Source organism: Medicago sativa, chromosome 3 (assembly GCF_051527215.1).
Source record: "Medicago sativa cultivar Bolivia chromosome 3, Bolivia_mono, whole genome shotgun sequence".
Taxonomy (NCBI): domain Eukaryota; kingdom Viridiplantae; phylum Streptophyta; class Magnoliopsida; order Fabales; family Fabaceae; genus Medicago; species Medicago sativa.
The window spans coordinates 67,114,575-67,133,616 of record NC_140751.1 but is presented as its reverse complement, the minus strand read 5'-3'; the positions used below and the strand labels follow the sequence as shown (position 1 = coordinate 67,133,616).

The 19,042-nt window shown below is 35.0% G+C and overlaps 1 protein-coding gene and 1 long non-coding RNA gene across 4 annotated transcripts in view; both read right to left on the bottom strand.

Annotated features, from left to right (window-relative positions):
- The window catches only part of LOC146939361 (uncharacterized), a 74,427-nt gene that overhangs the window by 43,126 nt on the left and 12,259 nt on the right, over nt 1-19,042 (bottom strand). The gene's annotated exons all lie outside the window — the stretch shown is intronic.
- LOC146939362 (uncharacterized) lies at nt 780-2,575 on the bottom strand. Its single transcript, XR_015033440.1, has 2 exons — nt 2,238-2,575; nt 780-1,029 (listed from the first exon to the last, which is right to left on the bottom strand). It is a non-coding gene; the product is annotated as an uncharacterized LOC146939362 (long non-coding RNA).

The following is a 19,042-nucleotide window of genomic DNA, read 5'->3' as shown; positions in this document are numbered from 1 at the left end:
GCAAAATCACAGACCAACTATCAAATTTCAAAACCAAAGTATGAATTCTTGAAACCTAAAAAAAAGAACCAAACCATAACATCAAAGCTCTGCATATGTACCGAACATCAACCCCAAAACGAAATTTGTCACCAAAAGAGACCAATACCCAATGATACATAGCAGCAAAACGAACTAGATCAGAAAATTCAATCAACCCAAAAACCCACAACAACCAAAAGTTATCCCCAAACTACACTTCTAATGAACATTATAGAAAGAAGAAAAAAAAAAACATATAAGCAAAATTAAAATAAAATGTACTTACTTTAATTTTCTTTTATATGCAACTAAACTCGTAAATTTTAAATTCATCACTAAAGCTTCACTTGGCATCAAAATATGGAAGTAAGAATAATCTCACCAAATACTCAATGGCACACACGGATGGACAACTATTTCATGACATCTCCACATAGCACCCAACAAGCACCATAGGCACATAACACATCATAGAAGGAAAACAACCACAGAACTTTTTTTTTTTTTTTAATGGTGAAAACTACCAGACAATTGACAAGGATGCACACAATCACAATAGACACATGACTGACACATAACCCACAAGGATTAATTGGACAGACCTGCTCTGATACCACTATTGTGACACCCTAAATCCCAAAAATAATTATTACTATTATTTAATTAAAAATAGAATTTGATTCGCAGCAGAAAGTGTCAAATAAAAACTTTTCTCATAGTTTAAGAATTCTTCCACAAGATTTAGGATATCACATTGATTCATAACAAACATAATTCAGATTTCACTTCATTGAAAATTATAATAAAATTAACATCAAATCTATTGCTTTCGAAAATATTTTCTTTTACATCATAGACAATGGTTTTCTTGTACAAAACTAAATAAGTAAACATATCCCTTTTCCCGTGTCACTATCAGAGCGGTGCTTTTCCCCAAGATAACAGACGACAAAAGACAAGTCTTCATGAAATGCATGTACTTGACTCCAAGACTCATAACCTATAGAACTACGGTTTCGCAACCGCAGGGCCAAGCCAGCAAACACAAACAACGAAGGGGTGAGTTTCGAGAACATGTAATAGTATAAAATAAATGAGAAGAACACGTAAGAAATCAAGTCAAAGCTATATCACATCACAAACGTAATATTCAAAACCTTGAACAATATATTATATCTACTCAATACACATTAGTAAAAAAAAATATCATTACAACATAAGAACCAAAATCTTTACAAACACATTGTCACCATTCAATTCGAAAATAGGCACAACACATATAGTCACCAATAATCATCTTCATAACAAATCATCAACAGATAATTACCTTCATCGTTTCACACAATTACACTTATTCACCAAATACAAATCACAATCAATTTTCATGCACATGGACTCAATCCTAAGACCTATATGAATGTGGTACCACACCTACTCATCGTTTTGCCAGAGTTATATTACTGGACTTTTCTCAACATGGGATCCAGAGATATGTTACTGGACTTTTCTCAACATAGTTGCCAGAGATATGTTACTGAACTTTTCTCCCACATATGCAAGACTTATGCTCTAGACTCTATATGAACGCAAACAATTAAATTCCGCAAGTATTACACAGATACACTTAATCACATAATCCACATATTAATGCAAGACTTCCCCTAAAATGCACGACTCTAAAGCAAGCACACAAATCATCAACAAACTCATCATCATCATAGATAACATCGTCATCAAGAACATACATCGTCATTCACACCACAAATTTTAGTCAACATCATTATTCTCATCATCAAACCATATACCATATTTTCAATCACATACAATCATATTCCAACCAGCATCTCAATTTCAATAGTCATCATATACATGTGGCAAAGAAAAACTCTAATGCAATCAAGTATACAATACATAACATCACGTTTATATCAATCATTGAATAATTGTGGCAAATCAAGCATGAACACATACACAAGATTTATCATTGACATCAAATACCACATATTCACATAATTTAAATCAAAGCAACAACTTAATAATGTTTCTAAATCATCTTTTAACCTCATACTTCCAAATTTGCACATTAATTTAATCATTCTCTCCAAGGGCTACAACCGTCGCGGTGAGCCCCGAATGAACTTTGGGAAATACGACTTTCCCGTTCATCTCAATTAATTTACACTCATGATCTCGAACTCTTCTCTCTCACCCCATACCTGGATTGAAGCTTTAACATTATATAAGAGAGGATAGAGAACTGAAAGACACCAACGAATCTGAACAACTGATTGAATACGTGTTTCCTCTTCTCAATTACCAATCGGTGAAGATAAATATTCTCGTGAAGAAGATGAAAATATAGGATTGATTTCTCAATTCAGTGACGGCAGTTCAAACAAAATCGCAACCGAGAGACAACACTAGTTTTATAACTAACACAACATCACAACTTTTATTTGGTAGTGGTGTGTACGGCGCCTACTTCTTTCTCAATTAGGTTAAAGTGAATACAGCATGGATATAAATCTAGGCATGTGGGCTTTCTACCTTCTAAGCTATCTCAGATGATTTTTAACACACATTGGTATATTAAGTCAATACATGGACATTTAAACAATAGCAATTAGCCTTCCGTGTCAAACATAACTATCTATTTATTAATTTAAATTTTTTTTTAAAGATGTCAAGCATAAATATTTCACTAATAAAATATTATTTTTAAAATAATTGCAATCTAAAAATAACCCATAAAATCAAAGGCATAGGAAGATATCTCACCATAACAAATTTACATATAAGAGATGATAATCGAAATATTGCTAAGGCACCAAGATAATTATTTATATAATAAATAATTAGAATTTAAATAAATTATGCGCACACTTATCATTAATCCCCACAATGTCACAATAATAATCAAGCCACATTTAAACATAAAATCACATAAACTAATACCCATAGATTTATAGAGCAAACAGATGTATAAATATATGGAAACTATATTTTGGAAAATTTGGGGTGTTACAACTCTACCCCCCTTAAAAGAATTTCGTCCTCGAAATTCAGAGCTCACGAGAAAAATTGATTTAATTTTGACCTAACTATCTTAAACTATATAACATTTGAATCACTAACTTACCTTAAACTTTATCACAGCACAACCAAATAGTTTCATTAACAATTGTAAACTATAGAAGTTACTCTCTATTTATTAAGTGACACACATGTAAATATACGTAATCACATAAACATTTACAAGAGGAATACATTTCTTAAAACTAATAATCGCATAGCATTTGGAAAGGAGAGTCAATAATATTTAACAAAGAATATGAATAAAGGTTCTCTCTCTGATCGAAGGGAAGTAATTTCTATCCAACTTATATCAAATCAACTATGGAAAAATAAATAAAAAATATATCTGACCAACTTTCCATCACCACAATATAACCTCCAAAAAATGCATCACAACCTCAAACACCACAAACACAACTACACATAAAACAACACAAACATGAAACTCTCAAAAGAAAACTACAACAGAAAAAAATAATCAATCGGATGCAAGCCAAAACACTGAAATCACAAGGTAGAGACTACCACACCATAACCTCAAATAGAAGCAAGACACATAGAAGGAGAAGAAAAATAAATGTCATACACACAATATTTCTAGTAAAAATTTATACCAGTTCCTTTAGGCTCTTCTTAGAAGAACAAAACCATTTGCAACTAATACCTCTATGAAATGTACTTAATTAATTTAGTTGAATGACATAAATTTTAACATTCATAATTAAACTATCAATTTAATTCACGTCCTCGTATCTTAATTTGAAGTACAAAGCAAGTTCAATGCACATTTAAAATAAATTTGAAACCTAGAGTTTTTTTTTTTTTTAACAATAAGAGGAAGGAGGAAAGAAAAAAAATTATGGCCCCCCCGTTTTTTTTTTTTAACCAAATGATTTACTCTATTTTTCTTTTCTATAAAAAAATTAAATAAAAATTCATTGATTTCAATCAAAGCATAAGACGAACTCAAGATTGAGAGAAAAGTATATGTATACCGGCTAACAATCATCTTTACACCAAAACTACCAAAACAGAACAAACAAGACAAAATAGAAAAGAGAAAAAGAAAAAAAAAAAAACTACTGCGACAACTAGTCCCACAAAGACTAAGAAGAAGGATCAGTTGCAAAATCACAGACCAACTATCAAATTTCAAAACCAAAGTATGAATTCTTGAAACCTAAAAAAAAGAACCAAACCATAACATCAAAGCTCTGCATATGTACCGAACATCAACCCCAAAACGAAATTTGTCACCAAAAGAGACCAATACCCAATGATACATAGCAGCAAAACGAACTAGATCAGAAAATTCAATCAACCCAAAAACCCACAACAACCAAAAGTTATCCCCAAACTACACTTCTAATGAACATTATAGAAAGAAGAAAAAAAAAAACATATAAGCAAAATTAAAATAAAATGTACTTACTTTAATTTTCTTTTATATGCAACTAAACTCGTAAATTTTAAATTCATCACTAAAGCTTCACTTGGCATCAAAATATGGAAGTAAGAATAATCTCACCAAATACTCAATGGCACACACGGATGGACAACTATTTCATGACATCTCCACATAGCACCCAACAAGCACCATAGGCACATAACACATCATAGAAGGAAAACAACCACAGAACTTTTTTTTTTTTTTTAATGGTGAAAACTACCAGACAATTGACAAGGATGCACACAATCACAATAGACACATGACTGACACATAACCCACAAGGATTAATTGGACAGACCTGCTCTGATACCACTATTGTGACACCCTAAATCCCAAAAATAATTATTACTATTATTTAATTAAAAATAGAATTTGATTCGCAGCAGAAAGTGTCAAATAAAAACTTTTCTCATAGTTTAAGAATTCTTCCACAAGATTTAGGATATCACATTGATTCATAACAAACATAATTCAGATTTCACTTCATTGAAAATTATAATAAAATTAACATCAAATCTATTGCTTTCGAAAATATTTTCTTTTACATCATAGACAATGGTTTTCTTGTACAAAACTAAATAAGTAAACATATCCCTTTTCCCGTGTCACTATCAGAGCGGTGTTTTTCCCCAAGATAACAGACGACAAAAGACAAGTCTTCATGAAATGCATGTACTTGACTCCAAGACTCATAACCTATAGAACTACGGTTTCGCAACCGCAGGGCCAAGCCAGCAAACACAAACAACGAAGGGGTGAGTTTCGAGAACATGTAATAGTATAAAATAAATGAGAAGAACACGTAAGAAATCAAGTCAAAGCTATATCACATCACAAACGTAATATTCAAAACCTTGAACAATATATTATATCTACTCAATACACATTAGTAAAAAAAAAATATCATTACAACATAAGAACCAAAATCTTTACAAACACATTGTCACCATTCAATTCGAAAATAGGCACAACACATATAGTCACCAATAATCATCTTCATAACAAATCATCAACAGATAATTACCTTCATCGTTTCACACAATTACACTTATTCACCAAATACAAATCACAATCAATTTTCATGCACATGGACTCAATCCTAAGACCTATATGAATGTGGTACCACACCTACTCATCGTTTTGCCAGAGTTATATTACTGGACTTTTCTCAACATGGGATCCAGAGATATGTTACTGGACTTTTCTCAACATAGTTGCCAGAGATATGTTACTGAACTTTTCTCCCACATATGCAAGACTTATGCTCTAGACTCTATATGAACGCAAACAATTAAATTCCGCAAGTATTACACAGATACACTTAATCACATAATCCACATATTAATGCAAGACTTCCCCTAAAATGCACGACTCTAAAGCAAGCACACAAATCATCAACAAACTCATCATCATCATAGATAACATCGTCATCAAGAACATATATCGTCATTCACACCACAAATTTTAGTCAACATCATTATTCTCATCATCAAACCATATACCATATTTTCAATCACATACAATCATATTCCAACCAGCATCTCAATTTCAATAGTCATCATATACATGTGGCAAAGAAAAACTCTAATGCAATCAAGTATACAATACATAACATCACGTTTATATCAATCATTGAATAATTGTGGCAAATCAAGCATGAGCACATACACAAGATTTATCATTGACATCAAATACCACATATTCACATAATTTAAATCAAAGCAACAACTTAATAATGTTTCTAAATCATCTTTTAACCTCACACTTCCAAATTTGCACATTAATTTAATCATTCTCTCCAAGGGCTACAACCGTCGCGGTGAGCCCCGAATGAACTTTGGGAAATACGACTTTCCCGTTCATCTCAATTAATTTACACTCATGATCTCGAACTCTTCTCTCTCACCCCATACCTGGATTGAAGCTTTAACATTATATAAGAGAGGATAGAGAACTGAAAGACACCAACGAATCTGAACAACTGATTGAATACGTGTTTCCTCTTCTCAATTACCAATCGGTGAAGATAAATATTCTCGTGAAGAAGATGAAAATATAGGATTGATTTCTCAATTCAGTGACGGCAGTTCAAACAAAATCGCAACCGAGAGACAACACTAGTTTTATAACTAACACAACATCACAACTTTTATTTGGTAGTGGTGTGTACGGCGCCTACTTCTTTCTCAATTAGGTTAAAGTGAATACAGCATGGATATAAATCTAGGCATGTGGGCTTTCTACCTTCTAAGCTATCTCAGATGATTTTTAACACACATTGGTATATTAAGTCAATACATGGACATTTAAACAATAGCAATTAGCCTTCCGTGTCAAACATAACTATCTATTTATTAATTTAAATTTTTTTTTAAAGATGTCAAGCATAAATATTTCACTAATAAAATATTATTTTTAAAATAATTGCAATCTAAAAATAACCCATAAAATCAAAGGCATAGGAAGATATCTCACCATAACAAATTTACATATAAGAGATGATAATCGAAATATTGCTAAGGCACCAAGATAATTATTTATATAATAAATAATTAGAATTTAAATAAATTATGCGCACACTTATCATTAATCCCCACAATGTCACAATAATAATCAAGCCACATTTAAACATAAAATCACATAAACTAATACCCATAGATTTATAGAGCAAACAGATGTATAAATATATGGAAACTATATTTTGGAAAATTTGGGGTGTTACACTGTACATGATTGTGAAAATTTTGATTGGTTTTGTAGTTCTGTTGTAAATATTCTCTTAAGCCTGACCATCTCCTCTATTTGCTTTGCTATAAAGAGGCTAAGTAAAGAAGAGGGTGAAAATATGCAGTGTTCTTTAATCCGGATTGCTTTTTACTGCAACTTTTGAATAGGGATCATGGTGTCATAGCATTGCAGATTTTGATGAACAAGGTCATAGACACAAGCTGATAAGGGAACCAAAATGAAAGCTAATGAAGTTCAATGATCACTCTCTAAATGATTAGGTGCTAATTTTATAGGCATAAGGCTTAGAGTCAGATACAGTTGGATATTGTTAAGTCTTCAATAAATTCAGGTCTTAATTTTTAGATATTGTTATTGTTGTAGAATTATAGATTATATACTTTTATATAGAACAGAACCTTATACTTGGCCCTTTCAAAAGTTCTGAGAAGGAAAATCAAAAATAGTTTTAGCAGGCAGAGACAGCAAGGTTAAAATAGAATTAGTTATCACAATTAGCATACTATGCATTTCAGCCATCCTCATAATATTATTTCCAAATCTTTAGTAATTGTTAAAATGTGATGCATATTTCTAGAATTCTCTAGAATGCATTAGTAACCTATAGAATGTTATAGAATGATGTACATGCCTATATTTTTCTAGAATAGTTTAGTATGTTTTAGAATTAATTAATACTACACATGTAGTAGGAAATGTCATGAAGAATCTAGAAAGAACTATCTAGAAAATTTATCCACTTAAATTCCAACCAAACCCTCCTTATATCCTACACAATTTCTAAACTTTTCCATAAGAGATGGCTAATACCATTCAACTATCATCTATGACTATCCTTACTTTCAATGGTGAAAACTATGATTTTTGGAGCATTAAAATGAAGACATTTTTTTGCTCTCAAGATTTATGGGAGATTGTAGATGAAGGATTTACTATTCCCGCAGACATTTCAACTCTCAATGCAGCTCAGAAAAAGGAGTTGAAGGAAAATAAACAGAAAGATGCAAAGGCATTGTTCTTTCTGCAACAAGCGGTAGCAGACAGTATCTTTCCAAGAATAATGGGAGATACAAGTGCCAAAGATGCTTGGGGTACACTAAAAGATGAGTTTGAAGGAAGTGACAAGGTACGTGCCATTAAATTTCAGATTCTAAGACGTGAGTTCGAGTTATTAAAAATGAAAGAGTCTGAGACCGTAAAACAATATTATACCGAGATAAAAGAACTAGTGAGTCAAATGAAAACTTACGGGGATAGTATTCTCGACAAAATAATTGTTGAGAAAATTCTAATTTCTATTCCTCGTAAGTATGATGCAATTGTTACTACGATTAAGCAAACCAAAGATCTGTCTACTTTGTTAGTGACAAAATTAATAGGCTCACTAGAAGCTTATGAGCGAAGAGCGAGTAGGCATGATGATGATACAATTGAAGGAGACACATGCTCAATATATGACAACAATCACAGAAGGCAAGATATAACCAAAATAAAAACGGAAAAAAGAAATAGAAGCTTTCCAATAAGCTTCAACTAACATTGCCTTCAAAGTTCAAGTTGATGATTCATGGCTATGGCATCAAAGATTTGGTCACTTCAACACTCAAGCATTGAAGATGTAATATCAGAAAAAATATGATGAGAGATCTCCCACACTTGAAGGAAAATAATGAAGCTTGTGAAGGATGTCTTCTTGGAAAGCAACATCGATTGACATTTCCAACATGAGAAACTTGGAGAGCTGAGGAGTTGTTGGAGTTGATACACACAAATGTTTGTAGACCGATGAGGACACCCTCACTCCACAACAAAAGGTATTTCATCCTCTTCATTGATGATATTTTAGAATGACTTGGGTCTACTTTGGCTCTGTTTGGCAAGGCCAAAAAACGAGCTTATAGCTTATAACTTATAAGCTCGTCTGACAAAAAAAGCTCTGTTTGGTAACGTTTTTTTACAACGAGCTTATAGCTTATTTCAGGAGCTTATAAGCTATTTTTCAGAAGCTACTTCAAGTAGTGTTTGAGCTTATAGCTTATCATCTTTTATACCATTTTTACCCTTATCTGTTTAACTAAATTCCATTTTTTACCCTTTAACATTCATTATATTATAAATTAAAGAACATATCCTTATTATCTAATCCTAACCTACAATGTAAACAAATATGCAAAACCCTAATTCTTTAGTTTGAGCGGGAAATCTTGCAAACCTATTCATTTAATGCGATTTTCAAAATTCAAATTCCTCTTACCTTATGCCTAGGCGCTTAATGCATCTCTTGATGCCAATTAAATGTATATTTTCCATTACGAGGCTCTAAACTAGGTTTTCTAAGCAATTTCTACAGACTCTTCATATTCCTGTATCACATTCATTGAATGTTTTCGTTTTTCCATAGCAACATTTACCAATGGAATGTGTTTCATGCATCTATAAATACATCCCATCTTTATGGATTCCTGCAATGAAACGAGTGCAGTGCAGCCACCAACCATCTGTCTTCCAACAACTGCAGTTAATGTTTTGTGTCTTTCCAATGTGCCCAATACTTATCTTTTAATGATGTATATTTCCCATGCAGCAACTACTACCCAATGCCTATACAACAATTACTAATGCACCTAATCTCTGCCTCTCTATATATGGAACAAATGAGTTCCTTTTGTTCTACCCGCATCTCTCACAACAAGAGTAAAAGTAAAACTATGGCTCACTATAACTTCCAAGGTCTGCACTCTTACTATTGTTTAACCGATGTGTAACTATCTTTCATTCTATGTGTGTTTTAGTTATCTTATGTGTGAATGTTGTCTTATGGAGACAATTCCTGTGAAGACTATTATTCCTTCAACTTCACTCATTCACAATCATGCTTTCAAAAGGAAAACAACAACAACTCACATAACCTCTGCTACAAGAATTTCAAGTTCAAGACTTTTACGCTTTTCCTAATTAAGTTATGATGCTCCTTGGCGTGTCCTTCCTTTTCAACAACGATCCGACCAAGCAAACCGGCTTTTCCTCCGCCGCGATTCGTCAATGCTGCGTCCACCTTGGTCTGGATCTCCTAATGCTAAAGAGCTTATTTGTGATGCATATGGTAAATGCAAACACGCAATGGAGAAAGCAAAGGATAAAGCCTCATAAACAATTGATAAGAAGAGAGATATTGTTTATTCAAACAAAGAAGCAGTGAAAGAAGTTGTTAACAATGTTATTGATGCAGTTGATAATGCTAAAGAGAAAGTTTATGATAAAGCTAATGATGTTTACGATAATGTTCAAGATTCCACAAAAGGGTCATTGGAAAAAGGAAAAAAAAAATGGGACAAACGTTTAAGGAACATGTTGATAATGTGACCGAGACGAAAGACGGTGTGAAGAAGTTTGTGTCATTATCTATGGAGAGAGTTGAATCATTGACGAGAGAGTTGAATTTGTTGGGGATTTGCAAGTGGTTATGGAATTTGTGTTTGGATCACTTTTAATTGACATGCTGTTTCTTGGAGTTCATCAAAAGCGCTTTAGATGAGATGTTGGTTTCAAGCATTAGTTTATATTTTAGATTCAATCTTTGTTCTACTTTAACCTTTGTTTTATTGTTGCAATTTTGTACTCCAGTTACTTTAATCCACTCCAACTTTTAATAAATGGTGTGTTTTTTCTCTATAATTAGTTATTATAATAGCATTTGAATATTTTGTTTTTTTACTGCATCATGCATTAATATTATATTATTATAGCATTTTTACCAAGAAACGTATACAGGTAAAAAAATGAGTTTTATAATAGAATTTTAATATAGTTTTTGATAGAAATGGGATATAATTTGATAGTATCTATATATCGCACCCAAGCTTGAATAATTTTAATTTAATTTTCTATTGATACCTTATTTAATAGGGAAATGTTAACTTGTGCCCTTAAGGCACAAGTTAAAAAGTTAAAGATAGAAACATTTTCTTGGAACTTGTGTATTCATTGTTGTAAAAGTTAAACAATTTATATTTTCAATGCAAAATTGATTTATTATTTCCTTTTTTAGTTCCTTAACTTGTGCCCTAAGGGCACAAGTTAACATGACCCATTGGCCGCCATTCCTTGCCAGCAAGGATTCCTGAAATCATTGACACATATAAGTAACAAAAATCATCTACAACTACCAAATTGTCTATAATTAATTATATTAATCTTGACTGATTCAAATTTTCCCTAGAAGGTACAACTACTTCAATTAACACCATTGCTGCATCCGGACTACCTAATCACAAAATCAAGTTAAAAGTTGGAGTCTCTGTGATGTTATTGAGAAATTTGAACCAATCCGCAGTCCTATGCAATGGTACAAGATTGATAATTACAAAAATGGGTAGATATGTTCTTGAAGGAAAGGTGATAACATGTAGCAGCATTGGTGATAAGGTATATATACCTAGGCTGTCACTAACATCGTCGGATACAAGGATACCGTTTAAATTCCAACGTAGGCAGTTTCCTCTATCTGTATGTTTTGCAATGACAATCAACAAGAGTCAAGGACAATCACTCAAACAAGTGGTTGTGTACCATCCTCAACCCGTATTCTCTCATGGTCAACTTTATGTTGCAATATCCAAAGTGACTTCCACGAGTGGTTTGAAGATTTAAATGACTGATGAGAATGGTGCTAGCATGGATAACACTTCGAATATAGTTTACAAGGAGATTTTCCGCAATCTACCGACCTAAGGTCTTTTTTTTCATTGTAATTTTATTATCAACATTTTATTTTGTACCGCAAGCACATTAATTTCAATATATTTGCATGTTTTCTTTCCAATCGATATGACCCGTGCGGCAGCACGGGTGGGTGGTCTAGTGGTTTAAATATGCATATATGAATGATTTTTTTTAATGAACTTTTTTACTGTTACGTTTACGCTACTTTTTTTTTTTTTTTACAATTGTTACGTTTTTTTTTGGTAACTATTTCAATATTTCTTGTCACTATATTGTTACGGCTGACCATTAGTTTTAAGCTTTACTTTTTTTTATTTTATTTTTTGGTACAGACTGCTTTTTATTTTAAAGAAGGTACAAACTACTGTTATGTTTAAAATATGTAATTTTTTTTAAGGGATGTAATTTTATTTATATATATTTTTTAACACTTTATATGTAATTTTTCTAGACAAATGAAAATAAATATAAATTAATATTTAGGGATTAAAAATTAATTTAATAATAATATTAAATTAATAAATTTAAATTATTAAATTTTAAGTACTTAAACATTAGTTGATATAAACTTTATCATGAATTAAAAATGTCCTTTGAGTCATGAACTTTTTAATGAGCACTATCAAATTCCAAGATGAGCTCTGAGTTTGTCTTCTCCGCTCAAGGTGAACCAAGCTTGCAACATACCAAAAAGCCACCCGACCCACCCAAAACCAAGATATCATTCCGTGATAAGCTATTAGGATCCCCAAATGAAAGACCAGTACGTGAGAAAGAAGACATGATCGAGAAAAAACTTGTCTGCATCGAGCTAGAGAATGGTAACCGTCTCCTACCTAAGGTCTATTTGGAGCCTACGATCTTCCAAGAGTTATGCACCCCATGGAAAGATGCTCTGGTAATCAAATTGTTGGGGAAAAACCTCGGCTATAACACAATGAAAGATCGCCTTCAGAAAGTTTGGAAGCTTCAAAGTGGATTTGAAATTATGGATAATGATAATGGCTTCTATATGGTAAAGTTCGATCAAGAAGCAGACAAGGAAAAAGTTATCACTGGAGGACCTTGGATGATTTTTGATCATTGCTTAGCGGTCACACACTGGTCTCCAGAATTTGCATCACCCGAAGCTAAGGTTGAACGCACGGTGGTTTGGGTACGTTTTCCTGGCTTAAATCTTGTTTATTACGATGAAAGCTTTCTTCTAGCCATGGCTTCGGCAATCGGTCGTCCCATTAAAGTTGACACAAATACGCTAAAAGTTGAAAGAGGGAAATTTGCTCGGGTTTGTGTCGAAGTTGATTTAACAGTGCCAGTTGTCGGAAAGATATGGGTGAATGGCCATTGGTACAAAATTCAGTACGAAGGTTTACACTTAATTTGTACTAACTGTGGTTGCTATGGTCATTTGGGACGAAGCTGCACTCAAATCCCATCCAAGATGGACAATGATAAGCATCACCACCATCAAGCCGCCACCAACCACCATGAACACAGCCACCAAGATGCTCAGCGAGTCTCAGCTACCAATCAAAGCCAATCAATTCCTCCCAACAGTAACGAAAATGTTGTTATTGCAAATAATCACGAGGGGACAAGCAATAATGGGGGTATATTGAGTATTAATGAAGGGCCCACCGATCTGCATGGAGAATGGCTTTTGGTTACAAGGAGAAAAAAATCTTCCAATGGTCAGCAGTCAAACACTAACAAAAACCGTTTCTCTCCCCTAAACATGACCCACCAAAGCAAGCCAACCAATTTCCCTTTAAAACCCAATCCCCATGAGGTCCCACGTGCAAGCAAAGAATATTCTGAAACAAAAAGGCGCCGACAGGACACTGATTTAGATGATTCAATCCTTCAAAGTCTAACCATCAATCCCAAGACCAGTCAACACGGTCCCACAAAGTATCTCAATCATAAAACCAATCATGGCCCCATCATTGAGCCTGTCTCGTCAGCCGCAAATAGACTCACAAAAAGCCACCAATCCAAAATTAGCAAGACCCCACCTACAGAAATCCAGCCATCCACTAAAAACCCTAACCAACAAGCTATTTACAAAACTGCCACTACCAACATCAGTACACCTAAACGCCAGGAACATATCAGTAAAAATAATGAACCTCAATCCATTACTGATCTGGATGATGAAACTATGATTGGGCAAGATATTGCTGAACCAAATCAAGTGACTGCAGCGCCTACTGAAGAGCACCATGAGACCTCCAATGACAGTAAGGAGGACATGGTAACCTAGTCCTATTTTTTTTCCCAAGTTTCCTTTCCATCTTTCTTTGTTATGGAAGCTCTCCTTGATACTTCAATCCTCTCTTGGAATATCAGAGGGGCTAACAATAATAATGCAAGAAGGAAACTAAAGGATTTAATAAGAAAGTATAGCCCTACTTATTTGGCTATCTATGAAACTCATACCCCTTTTGCTAACCTCTCCTCCTTTTGGACCAACAATGGTTACACTCCGGTTCATGTTATTGAAGCTAATGGCCACTCAGGAGGCATTTGGCTTATGATGCACACTGCTACTACCAACACCACAACCGTCCTTGACCACAACCAATACTCTATCACTTTCACTATAAGCCGCAACAATGCTACCACCATTTGCACTTGCGTTTATGCAAGCCCTAACCACACTATGCGCAACAACTTCTGGAACTATCTAGCCACTATCAGTCACACTTTTACTGGCCCGTGGATGCTTATTGGTGATTTTAATGAAACTCTTCTACCAAGTGACCAAAGAGGTGGCATCTTCCAACACAATAGAGCAGCCCAATTTTCAACCTTCATGGACAGATGCAATCTTCTTGACATTACTACAACCGGAGGTCGTTTCACTTGGCACCGCAATCAAAATGGTATCAGAATCCTCTCCAAAAAACTAGATAGAGGTCTTTCCAATGTTGATTGGCGCATTTCTTTTCCGGAAGCTTTTGTGGAAGTGTTGTGTCGATTATACTCAGATCACAATCCTCTCCTTCTCCGCTTTGGTGGTCTTCCTCTTGCTAGAGGACCTAGACCCTTCCGCTTTGAAGCTGCTTGGATAGACCACAAAGATTATGAGAATTTGGTAAGAAATTCTTGGAACTCTTCCAATCATAACACCATCACTGCTTTAAATATTGTCAAAGAAAATTCTATCACCTTTAATCATGATGTCTTTGGCAATATATTTAAAAGGAAAAAACATTTGGAGAGTAGACTGAAAGGCATCCAAAATTATCTAGAGAGAGTGGATTCTAGTAGACACACTCTTTTAGAAAAGGAGCTTCAGAAAGAATATAATCATATCCTTTTTCAAGAAGAGATGCTTTGGTACCAAAAATCCAGAGATATGTGGGTTAAATTTGGTGACAAAAACAGTGCCTTTTTCCACACCCAAACCATTATCCGTAGAAAAAAGAACAAAATCCACACCCTCCAACTCCCAAATGGCATTTGGACCACAGATAGTGATATCCTTCAAGATGAAGCCCACAAATATTTCAAAAATTTCTTTACCAACAATCAACCACACCATAGCCGCCTTTTCAACCTTGGCACACACCCCATCATTGATGATCTAGGCATCAATTCCCTAACCAAACCTGTCACTAAAATTGAAGTCCTAGCCGCCCTCAACTCTATGAAACCTTACAAAGCTCCTGGCCCAGATGGCTTCCAATGTATATTTTTCAAACAGTACTGGCACATCGTTGGAGATGATATCTTTAACTTGGTGCAAACCGCATTTCAAACAGGTGCTTTTGATCCCGCAATTGCCGACACCCTCATTGCTCTAATCCCTAAAGCCGACCCTCCCAATACCTACAAAGACTTCCGACCAATAAGCCTCTGCAATGTTGTTTACAAGCTTATCACCAAAGTCTTGGTTCACCGTCTCAGGCCGATACTTAATGTTATTATTGGTCCCTATCAAAGCAGTTTTCTGCCTGGTAGGGGCACCACTGACAACTCTATTGTTTTGCAGGAAATTGTTCATTTCATGAGAAGGTCAAAAAAAAAAAAAGGTTATGTGGCTTTTAAGCTTGATCTAGAAAAAGCCTTTGACAATGTCAACTGGGAGTTCCTTCATAACTGCCTCATTGATTTTGGTTTCCCGGACATCACCATCAAACTTATTATGCACTGTGTGACATCTTCCAACTTCTCTGTTTTATGGAATGGCAACAAGTTACCGCAATTCAAGCCTACTCATGGTCTTCGCCAAGGTGATCCTCTATCACCATATCTCTTCATCTTGTGTATGGAAAAACTTTCAGCAGCTATCAACAATGCAGTTAGTCAAAGGAAATGGGAACCTATCAGAATCAATAACACTGGACCTTATCTCTCTCATCTCCTCTTTGCGGATGATGTCCTTCTTTTCATCAAGGCTAAAAGCTCCCAATTCAAAGTTGTATCAGAGATTTTTGAGGAATTCAGCAAAGCATCAGGATTGAAGATAAATCTCTCTAAATCTAGAGCTTTCTTCTCTTCGGGTACTCCGCAAGCTAAAATTCATAAGCTTGCCGCAATTTCTGGTATCTGCAGCACCACCGCTCTTGATAAATATCTCGGCTTTCCAATCCTTAAGGGGCGGCCCAAGAGAAGTGACTTTTTATTCATCATCGACAAATTGCAAAACAGGTTGGCTTCTTGGAAAGGCAAACTTCTCAATAAAGCAGGAAGGCTGACACTTGCTTCTTCAGTTTTATCTTCCATTCCAACTTATTACATGCAGATTAGTTGGCTCCCCCAAAATATTTGCGATAACATTGATCAGACAACTCGCAATTTTATTTGGAAAGGGAATACTAGTAGAGGTGTTCATCTAGTTAATTGGAAAAAAGTGGCAAGCCCAAAGCAAACAGGGGGGCTAGGTATTAGAACAGCTAGAGATGCAAACACTGCTCTTCTAGGGAAGCTGGTTTGGAATATGGTGCAAAACACAGACAAACTTTGGGTAAACATTCTTTCCAGCATTTATTCTAATGGTTCTAAGTTCCTCTTCGACGCTTCAGCCCATCACAATAATTCGCCTACTTGGTCCTCTATAATTCGGGCAAAAAATGTCCTTCAAACCGGCTACATGTGGAGAGCAGGTTCAGGCCACTCTTCCTTCTGGTATAGCAATTGGAGTAATCTCGGTGTCCTTGGTATTAAGGTTCCTTTTGTCGACATTCATGATATTCATCTCTCCGTCCATGATGTCATTACAAATGATGGCCACCACACGCAATCTCTCTACACCAACCTCCCGACGGATATTGAAGAAGCCATTAACAATCTTCGATTAAGCTTTAACTCGTCACTGGTGGATGCTTACATCTGGCCTCACAATAAAAATGGAACTTACTCTGCAAAAAGCGGTTACGGTTGGCTAATTTCTCAACAGGATTCTGATATTCAAGCTTCTAGCTCATGGAGTTGGATTTGGAGATTAAAAGTCCCCGAAAAATTCAAATTCTTGATTTGGTTGGCGTGTCACAATGCTGTCCCAACTTTGACATTGCTCCATCACAGGAACATGATAAATTCGGCGATTTGTTCTAGATGTGGTGACCAAGAAGAAACCTTATTTCATTGTCTGAGGGACTGCAAATTTTCTGCTGCCATTTGGAGAAAAATCGGTTTCTTTTCATTGCATTTTTTCTCTGCTACTTCGATTGCTGATTGGTTAAGAGAGGGTGTGAACTGCCCGAGATCAGCAGCATTTCTGGCAGGTTTATGGTGGATTTGGCGTCACAGGAATAGCATGTGCCTCGGCAACGTAAATATGTCTGAAACTTAGCTCAGTATCAATATTCACAACACAACAGATAGCATCAGTTCAGCCTTCCGTAATATAGCAGTTGCTGCTCCCCCTCCTAGGATAATTCGTTGGAATAATAACAACGGTACGGGCACAATTTTGAATGTTGATGGCAGTTGTTGCGGTGATCCGGTTCGTGCTGGATTTGGAGGTGTTTTACGCACCAATTTAGGGACATACATCACTGGTTTTTCAGGATATATCAGCCACTCTCAAGACATCCTCTTTGCGGAGCTTACAGCGCTTTTTCAAGGTCTAAAGCTGGCCGTTACCTTCAATTTTGGTGAAGTGACTTGCTACTCGGATTCCATTCTCACTGTCAATCTCATTAAGGAGGAGCTAAATCACTTTCATGTCTATGCTGTGCTTATACAAAATATCAAAGACATCATGAGATCAAGACCTTTCTCTCTTTTCCATTCGCTCAGAGAAGGCAATCAGTGTGCAGACTTCATGGCCAAGCTTGGAGCTTCGAATGATGTTGAGTTGACCATCCATTCTTCTCCACCGGAGGAGCTGCTACCTCTGTTGAAGAAAGATGAATTAGGAACCTGTTTTCTAAGGCACTAGCCTTGTTTTTTCTTTCCCTTTTGTCTGTTTGTCTCTTTTTTTTGTTTTCCTTTAGCCTTGTAACCAAAAAAAAAGAATTAAAAATGTCCTTTTACGTCATTTTACATTTATCAGCTAGTTGAACCGCTAATTTTACCAAACACTCCAAGTAGCTTATCAGCTATAAGCTATCAGCTAGCTTATCAGTCATCCGCTGTTTTTACCAAACAGAGCCTTTATGAAAGAAAAATCAGAAGTTTTTGGAATATTCAAAAAGTTTAAGACCTTTGTCAAACAAAGTGGAAAATGTATTAAAGTTCTCAGAAGTGATCGTGGCAAAGAGTACAACTCCCATGAGTTTCATAAGTTCTGTGAAGATGAGGGCATCGAGCGACAACTAACATTCACATATTCTCCACAACAAAATGGTGTGTCGGAGAGGAAGAATCGCACAGTCATGGAGATGGCTCGATCGATGATAAAAGATAAAGGATTGCCTAATACATTTTGGGCTGAAATGCTACATAAAAGAGCTAATCTAAATGGTTTTTGGGTTTGAGGCTTGGTTTTTGTGAATCGTGATAGAGTTTTTAGGTGATGACAAGTTATTTACTGTCCTAATCTAAATGGTTGTTCACCTCTATACTAAAGTTATT